The sequence below is a fragment of the Sinocyclocheilus anshuiensis genome, unplaced genomic scaffold (genome assembly GCF_001515605.1).
Source record: "Sinocyclocheilus anshuiensis isolate Anshui unplaced genomic scaffold, SAMN03320099.WGS_v1.1 scaffold112, whole genome shotgun sequence".
In the NCBI taxonomy this organism is placed as follows: domain Eukaryota; kingdom Metazoa; phylum Chordata; class Actinopteri; order Cypriniformes; family Cyprinidae; genus Sinocyclocheilus; species Sinocyclocheilus anshuiensis.
Window position 1 is genome coordinate 568,560 of NW_015557175.1, and position 10,121 is coordinate 578,680.

Consider the following 10,121-nt stretch of genomic DNA (forward strand, 5'->3'; position numbering starts at 1 on the left):
ATGCTTTCAACTGTTTTGAATGTTTAAATTGGCAAGGCTTAAAACACGTGCAATTGATAAGCTTTCGTGACGACACGCAGGTCGTCTTTTTATGCTGGCCTTGGGCAGTCGGTTGAAATCGCCAGGCCCCCACTCTCTCCGCGCCGCTTCGCTAAAGATATGAGCCTTGCCTATTTTTGAAGGTAAGAGTGCGCTCGAATATGCTCTAGAACTGCTCTCGCGATACTTTGATGTCATACACCGATCAGTCTGCGCAGCGCTGCTTCAAGTCGAACACACCTATTGGGTTTGTGGTGTTGTTGTTGTGTGCGTTAGGGAACGTATATCCGCCATACGCCATTGCGTCGCTATATCATTGATATCACGATATGAAACTTTTTTTATCATATAAAAATGTATACCGGTATTATCGTGGACGGTATGATATGGCACACCCCTAATCAAGACTCCTCATTTCCACAGTCAAAGTGAATTCAGACCATTCATTACTTGTGTGCTATATACAAAAACCCAAAGTAGGCTTCACTTTTTACGTGTACACTAAGGTAATCAGAACAGTATGCACATACTGTACACGCACCACCTGATTTTTGTAAAGCTCAAAGTATACTTCGGTATTTACATGTGCGTGCGGTTCCATCTACAGTGCGCGTGATGCTAATTTCCTCACCAGAATAGTACACATGTACTGTATGCGTACCACTCGATTTTTGTAACTGGGTGTTGAATATGTTTTGCACACAATCAGTGTTTTGAATCAGTTGTTCCACAAGGTGGCAACACTGGCCCAGGTCGTTGTTTCACAGTAGAAAACAAAACTAAAGAGACAGAACAACAACAACAAAATAGCAGAGACTGCAAGAACAACAGACGGCTGCATTGACAAGCACATGTGCGAGAGTTATGAGACTTCCGCAACTTTAGTTTAAAAGAGTGCAAAGGCATTTTTATCGGTCATAACTTCTGGAGAAAAATAGCGCAGAGAGTGGACAAAGATGAGGCTTTCTAGAGTGCATGTGTTGACCGCCTGTGTTCGCGCACATTATTAAATGAAGTATACTTTGAAAGGCTACGCGTTTGACTGTACGCATATGCTAATGTACGCATACAAAAACAAAGTATACTTTGGGTTTCACTGTACATACAAAGTACATTTTGTATGAGAAAGAGACCAAAAGTTTGCCATATCTCTCCTGGTGTTATCATTAGACTTAAAGGTAGGGTGATTTCGGAGAGGCTAGCAATAGCAAGCTAGCATTGAAAGCATAAGATCCCACCCTCACTGCAAATCACTCTTCAAAGCCACGCCTCCTCCAAAACACATGACCAGAGGCTAACCAGCGACACGATGAGAGATGGTGTTGGTAGAGGACTGAATGCAACACTGTCAGCTCATGTCTCATTCACCAGTGAGAAAACAATACAGTACAAAGCTCTTAATATTACAATAATAACGCCTCCCATTCTCGCTCGGTCTGCAGTAGAGTAATGGAACGCTCTGATGACGGATCATGTCTGCGAGAGAGGGGCGGAACCATAGATATGTAAGGATTGTGGCATTGATTATTATGGTGAATGACGTCAAGTTGACCCTTCCAATATGGCGGACGGGCTTACGTATAGAAACAGTCGCTAATGAGGCATCTATGTATACTTATCTATGGGTAGGACAGCCTATCATAGTCCTCGGACCGACTACTCCACTTAGTGATTGCTATCAGGATGTGAAGAGACTTTCAACCAGCATAACAAAAAATGAACCAATGATTCGGTTTTTGAACCAAATCACCCTGCCTTTAAATTAGAGAAATGGCTAATCAGTTAATGAAAAAAAGTTTTCTTTAAATCATGAAAAAAATTGCATAATTATTTGTCAGAGGCTATTTGCACTGTGAAAATAGCTGTATTTTATTTGCACTAAGTGTAAATATTGGCAAATACTATTTGCACCTCAGTGTATTATAGTACATTGTAAAATAGTATGCAATAGTATGTCCAATAGCGAGGACACCACATCAAATTTCAATTATACGTCTATTAAACACCCGTTAGCCCCTTTTTTTATTTCATTTTTCGATTTTTTTTTTCATTCTTATTTTGAAATAAACTCCTCTCAGAGTTAATATGTGATGAGAAAAGGAAGCAGAATGGAATCAAAAAAGGGTGGATTCGATCTCGGGTCAGTCCCAGTCATGTAAAAAAAGGTATTTGTTTCGGTTTCTGGCTCAAACAGTCAGTGGTGGGCGGAGCTACTGTAAATAGCCTTTTAATAGACACTCCGTAATTAATTAGTTATGCATTTATTCAATCCTGAATGTGGTCAAACCCTGTCACTGGCATTCATGTGCACTAGCTAATGTGACTGATGTTCATGATACCTATTATTACTCCTCAAAACACACCATAATTTCAGACAGGTTATTCATTCACACTCGCATAAAAGGTGTTACATCAACTCAAGGTCACATCCCTCAAAAATCAAATGTCAAAACTGCCCCAGAGTCAAACTCGAACTTTTTACTTTCTACCCATTACTGGTCTTACTGTGAACGATTCATCATTCAGCACATCAATTCAAAGGAAAAAAAAAAGAATCAAAATCAAACCAAAATGTTAGAACTTCCTCTGCCTTTGCTATGACTTTTCTTTTTGACTGATGTTACCAATCCCTCTTATTTTTCAGGCTCTCCCTTCTGCCATACAGAGAATTGTCACAATCCAATCAATTCCTCAATGATAAAATCAAGCCCTGTCCTCATTTTTCTCTCTCACTGAATATCCTGTCAAATTATGGAAATAAAGGCCGGGTTGTAAATGGCGTTCATGTTGGCTTCTACATGCTGGTTTTTTAAACACCCATAATATTAATAAGGCTAAACATACATCTAATCCAATCACACGTTAAATCACATTAAGCTCTACACACATTTCACAAAAAATCACAAAATGAGGAATGACAGTGCATTAAATGGATGCACAAATAGTCACAAGTTGAAAAATGTTTCTAAGAAAGAAGGAAAGTTATGTTTTTGTTCATGCCGACTGGCCTGTCCAGCTGCATTGGTTTTACACCTCACCCTGATTTAATTAACCTGCTGCTGTCACAGCAATTTAATGAATGACATCTAGGACATCTATTCATGAAAACATATACTACTGTTTCTGATGAAGACAAGCACAGCAGGTTCATCCATGGCAACTACAGAAACAATGACTAGAGTCACGGCAACATGTTCTGAACTTACACTTCACTACACAGTGAAACTCACACCAACAAAAACCACCAACATACACAAAATCACGGCAAAACAAAAGTAATCGCATAAAACTAATCTTCACATTATTTCACATAGAACCATGACCGAAAAATATAATAATAATAATAATTCTGTCATCATTTGAAAAAAGAAAGTCAGTACGTTCCAATATTTGTTTTGGACCCCATTGACTTTCATTGTATGGATAAACATAATAACATTCTTCAAAATATCTTCTTTTAAAAAAGAATAAAGTCATAGAGGTTTGAAACAACATGGGGTATAAATGATAACAATTTACAATGCCTCACATGAAATAATAAATGGAATAGTTTATTAAACCTTTATAGGATAGGATATGTTTGATATGTACTTTTAGTTGAGCATCACATTTGATACATCTTTTACTTACATATTTCATTTTTCTACATATGAAATGTATTGCTCATGGAGTATGGAGCTCATACTTGAGGAAAAACAAGTCAACTTTATTTTTAGGCACAAACTGAGCAAAAATATGCAATTTGGTGCTGTTGCTGATTTAAATATTAGTTTATATTATTGGAAGATACTCTATATCGAGCCCGGTCTCATGAAAATGCGTATAAATAGTACGCCAAATAAAAACGAAAACTTGTGGTATTGATACGCAAAAATGGACTTTGCCGTGCATATGATACGCATGTGTTTGGCGTGCATATAATACGCAGTTTTCACGTGCATATGATACGAAATTTGTTGCCGTGCATATGATACGCAGTTTTCGCGTACATATGATACGCATCTACCCCACAACCCTAAACCTACCCATCGCGTAGCATATACACGCCAAAGTCCATTTTTGCGTATATATACCACGAGTTTTCGTTTTTATTTGGCGTACTATTTATATGCACTTTCATAGTTTTATGATCAAAGCTCCTTAGTTTCAAAACATATAATGCAATGCAATACAATTATGATTGAGGGATGAACAAATAAACATTCCTCGAAAGCCTGAAGTTCATTGATACTCACATTTTAACAGGATCTTTTAAAAATATTATATACGGATAATCAAATAAACCTAAGTTGCTTCAGTCCAGCAAGTGTTAATCTTGAAGTATTACTAACAATATAAGTTATTTTTTACTTTATTAAAATCAGTAAAGATTTCACAGCAAAAAACAAACAAAAAAAAACCACATGAACCATGACCTGAAGAGTTTTACATATAATAATAGGATTTTTACTTGCTAAAAAAGTATAAACTATCAATCAGACGACAGAAGGCATGTTGTAGATTGTGTACAACAGGTTTTTCAGAAATATTTTGATCATGCTCACAATTTAGACATTTTCTAATCAAATATGATACAGTAGGCTTTATAGGGTTAAAAGTAAAGTTTAATATAGATTTTGTGTTCTATTTTGAATGAAATACAGTAGATGTTGTGTTGACTTGCCTATACAGTTTAAGATGTTTAAATAACACTTTTTAAATTTGCATAATGAAATAACACTAAATAAATTTGTTTAATGAAATAAAGTTTTTTTTTCCCTGCATGTTATTATATATTATGCAGTAAGTGTTTTAAAGCCATAAACTAATGTAATGTAAACAATCAGTAATCCTTGAAACATTAGATTAAAAGAGCATGAACAAATATGTACTGAATACAGTTCAAGAATCAGCCAGAAAATGTCCAGGTGTGACACAATGAAGAAACTAATCCTCTGTCCTGATTTTGTCCCAACAAAACTCAAAACAAACGTCCTCCCCGGACGGAGCGCTGCTGAGACTGATGAACGCACGTCGCTGGGCACGCCACCGATGATATCAAACCCCTTCATCTCAGCTTTCTCTCCGTCTCATGAATGAGGTCAGAGCCGGGTCTCCACGTCCACACGGAGGTGAAGCGGGAATATCCATGTGTGTGTGTGTGTGTGTGTGTGTGTGGACGGGATGGGGGTTTAATCCTTCTCAGTACAGTTATGGGATAAGTGCTGGTGTTCTCTTTGAGTCAGACATCAGTTCATTTTAATGGACAGCTACAGCCACAATGTCTAATGGGGAAATAGAAAGCAGATGAATAAAAATCCTCACTATATCAGTATGTCTGACAGTGTGTATGGGTTTTAGGGATGTAACGATTATCGGTTTGACAATAAATCATGATAAAATTCCCCACGGTTAGTATTACCGTTTCATCTTTTAATTATCATTAAAACCGTATTAGATTACCGCGATTTGAACAACTCACGAAAAATAAATACTGTCCAGCATAAAGCACAGTTTTAAGTAACAGTCTCATGGGTGCACAGCAGCAGAGTAGTTTTTTTTCGAGTGAAAACAGGGCGGAAAAGCTGGGAGGTTTTAAAAGAGTGCTAAGGGAATTATACAAATGAATATATGAATTAATTAATTATATGAATGTACCTCTGAAGGTTCTGACTGTCTTCAGAAACGATTCAATGGCATTTTGTTTTCATCTTGGCTCCATGCAATACCTAAAGGAAGTGTTAATCACAATACTGCTTTGTTCACGGAGTTTACGGGAAACAGCTGTAATTCAGCTTTTCCATAAGCGCCACCTGCTGTCAGCGAGTGGATTTACAGAGACTTATAATTACATTCAGCCTGTGTGCAGTTTCTGTCTGGCCAAAAACGGACCGAATTTGCATGCTCTGCTGTCAATTTTGACCGGTTGATGAAAAACAAGCTTATGTGGATTCTACACATTTAAACAATTATTTGTTGTTTGTTGATTAAATATAAAACTTGGTGAAGTGATTTATGTGTCGGTACTTTTTGAACATCTCCAGCACATATTTAACAATACCCTGATAATACTGATAACCGTGATAATTTTGGTCACTATAATCGTGATAAGAAATTTTCATACCGTTACATCCCTAATGGGTTTTGGTGGCAGGCGCTGAATGGACGCTCACAAGCACAGATGGAATACAAAAGCAGCTTTTCACTGATTTTACTCTCTTCCTCCACCTATCCACCACTCCATTACCAATCCCTTCTTCTCTGGATAAGCCGCCACTCCATGTCCTCAGCTGAACTTGTACATATACATATATATATATATATATAGTCTCTTATGCTCAACATGGCTGCATTTATGTGACAGTAAGTACAGTAAAAATACAGTAAAAACAGTAATATTTTGTAGTCTTATTACAATTAAACATGAATGGTGTCTATTTTAATATATTTTAAAATGTAATTTATTCCTGTGATGTAAAGCTGAATTTTCAGCATCATTACTCCAGTCTTCAGTGTCACATGATCCTTCAGAAATCGGTATTATATGCGGATTTGCTGCTGAAGAAACATTTCAGATTATTATCAATCTTGAAAACAGTTGTGCTGCTTTATATATTTTTTTTCAGGATTCTTTGATGAATAGAATGTTTAAAAGAACAGCATTTATTTGAAATTGAAGTTTTGTAACATTTTAAAATGTCTTTACTGTCACTTTTGATCAATTTAATATTTACTTAAAGTATCTCACTGACCATAAACTTTTGAAAGGAATTGTACTGTATTTATGTTATGTATTGTATTGTATATTAAAGATAATGATTATAGGCTTAATTCATTAGCACATGATATGATAATTCAATAACTGTAGTTAAGTTATCATCAACATAGCAATATATTATATATTAATATATCAATACTTTGCAAAAAACAAACATCATTTAAACATATTATAAGCCTGATCCTTTTTACAATAAAGTTTGTCAATAGACTTTTTTAGACTGTTTTCTGTCATGAGTGTCATGTTTTAGTAGGCAATCAAGTGAAAACTAGTTCAACTTTAAAAATAAAACATTTTCAGGGACCTTGTGAAAGTGTGAAATACAGCTCCTGTGATATCAAGACAATTTATACTGAATCGAATTCAAAAGTTGTTAACTTGTCTGCATTTATGTTGAGAACCACTTCATACAAATCTTCCGGAATAATAACTAATATTCATACAACTCCACACAATCTCTGAATAAGAGCTTACAGGAAAGCTTACATAAACGGGACATTTTGTCCTATTGTTCCCAGAAAGGGACAAACACAGATTAACACACTACAAAAACAGTGTGGGAACGTTAAAGCTCAGGCATTGGTCAACAGGTTCACTCATGCTGGTTAAGCTCTGCTGGCAAAAACCATCCTGACTAAATCTCAACATACAATCTGCTGCCAGATGTGTCCTCAAGACACATGCATGTGCAGATGCTATATGGCTGCATATGATGAGGTCACAGAATTCATCCTATGCACACGCATTCACACGGAAATCACTTTTAATATCGTGCTGTACAGTTTATGATGAATCAACACACTGACACAGAGTAATATTTGAATACTTATGATGTATTTGGTTGCTGATACAGAATTAAACAATATTGTGATGATGTTTTGGGGGCACGTTAATCAGGCTAGTTTTATGGCTCACAACATACATTAACAGGCTGTCTGTAGCAGAATTGCTATTCAATTCATCTATGAAAATTTGTTATTTCAATTGTTTTACATTTACACTTAGGCATTTAGCAGATGCTTTTATCCAAAGCGACTTACAAAAGAGGAACAACCATAATGCCAAGTCTATTAGACAACTAGTTAAGAAAGCAAGCTACAGAAGAGGAAAAATGCAGAGGATTGTGTGTCTGTGTGTGTGTGTGTGTATGCTGGTATTCCCTACACTATGGGGACCAAATTTCCCCACAAATATAATAATACCAGTAAATCTGACCTAGTGGGAACTTTGTTTTTCAGTCTAACAGGCTGGGTTACACACATGAGGAAACAAGCTTATAAATCATACAGAATTAAGTTTTTTTTTTTTAATGCAGAGGGGGAGGTTTAGGTGTAGGGTTAGGGTAACGGGATGAAAATACAGTTTGTAAAGTATAAAAACCATTATGTCTACAGAATGTCCCAATAAAAACATGGAAACCAGTGTGTGTGTGTGTGTGTGTACTTGTTTTGACTATACTTGTGAGCACCAAATGTTCTCACTTATATTGTGAAATATTTTGACAACCCACTAGTGACGACATTTGACTGGTCCACACTAAAAGGCTTATCAATAGGACAAAACATGTTGTTGCTGTAAATCTAGTGTTCTGCACATGTTTCTGTGATGGGTAAATTTAGGGCTAGCGGTTGGGTTTAGAGGATTAAAAAAATACCATTAACCTGAAAAAAAAAAAAATCAATGGACATCACTAAGATAGGGAAACATACATGTGTGTGTGTAAGTGCATTGGTTTAAGGGTGTGAGGTGGTTAAGTGAATCATTTAAAAACACTGTTTCACACTATTTTTTGTGTCATTGGTCAAAAATGTTCACAAAAGATCCCACAGCATTTTTCATACTTTATTTGAGTAAAAATATATGTATTGTTATTAAAGATGTAATGATTAACCACGAGCCGGTTGAAAATCGATTTAAATAGCCTATGTGACGATTCAAATCGGTTGAGATGCTAAACAAATCGCGATTCAATTCGGGGTAGGAGTTTATATGAATGTATGTCTGAGGGGAACTTACTGTCTTTCAATGGTATTTTTTCTTTTCCTCTTGCCTCTGTATAATGCATATTAAAGTTCATAATTGCAACTCTGCTTTGTTTACAGCAGAAACCAAGGAAACGCTTTAAGCGCCACCTGCTGGCAGAGAGTGAATCTGCGTCTCATTCAGCTCGTATTTATTTTATTTGCGTTACTTATTTGATTTGGGGCTTGTTTTAACATTTCAATTTAGTTTAGTTATTTACATTTACATTATATTTAAATGTTGTTATTTAGCAAACGCTTTTATCCAAAGCGACTAACAAATGAGGACAATAGAAGCAATCAAAACCAACAAAAGATGTGCTATATTAGTATATTATTATTGTTATATGTTATATTTCAATTTCACAAAGAAACGTACAGTATCTGGTCCAAGCAATAATAAAAGGACACATTTAATTTATAATTTGTCTTAAATCTCATTTTGTTAAAAAAAAATCGTGAATTGAATCGAATCGTGAGTTGAGCGAATCGTTACGTCTCTAATTGTTATACTAGGGCATATAAATAAAAATAGTTGTTTGGTTCCTCTGCTTGCACTGAAAGAAAATAACTTTGTGGTGTTGTAAAATATATTAAATTAACCATCATAAATTCTACTTATTAAATATAAAACTAAATATTAAAATGTAAAAGTAAAATGTACACATTTACAGGTGCATCTCAATAAATTAGAATGTCATGGAAAAGTTCATTTATTTCAGTAATTCAACTCAAATTGTGAAACTCGTGTATTAAATAAATTAAATGCACACAGACTGAAGTAGTTTAAGTCTTTGGTTCTTTTAATTGTGATGATTTTGGCTCACGTTTAACAAAAACCCACAAATCATGTATAAATCAGATATGCTGTCAAATCTGTCTGGCAATAATTAAATGCTCACTTCATTTTTACCATTTACCTCATTGAGTCTGACACTCTTGCGATGCCGTAGTCACCACTGAATTAAACGTATTAAATACTGGCTCACTTGCTGCCCTATATAGACATAACTTAATCAAAGAACATTTTCAATCAATCAATCAATCGATTTAACATTTTAATGACATAATAGTTCACTTTTCATGTTTAAGATATGATGGTCTACTGATATCACTGTTTAGCAAGCTTATGGATGAAGGTTCAAATCCTGACAACCTTCTTGCAAAACTGCAATTAAACATGACAGCCACTCATTGTATGAAGAAGATATGGGAAAAGGCAGCATTTTCATAATAACTCATTTTCCACTATTTCAGTTTTTGATATCTTCCCCTTTTAGACAATTTCCTCCCCCCCCCCCGCG

At 35.5% G+C, this 10,121-nt stretch overlaps 1 protein-coding gene across 2 annotated transcripts in view; it reads right to left on the reverse strand.

The window, feature by feature from the left end:
• prickle3 (prickle homolog 3) overlaps positions 1-10,121 on the reverse strand; it is a 47,146-nt gene that overhangs the window by 14,978 nt on the left and 22,047 nt on the right. The window contains exon 2 of one of the 2 annotated variants that reach the window (XM_016473728.1): positions 4,911-5,303. The exons of the other annotated variant lie outside the window; for it this stretch is intronic. The gene's annotated coding sequence lies outside the window, so the exon portion shown is untranslated. The remainder of the gene's footprint in view (positions 1-4,910; positions 5,304-10,121) is intronic. 2 annotated transcript variants of the gene reach the window in all.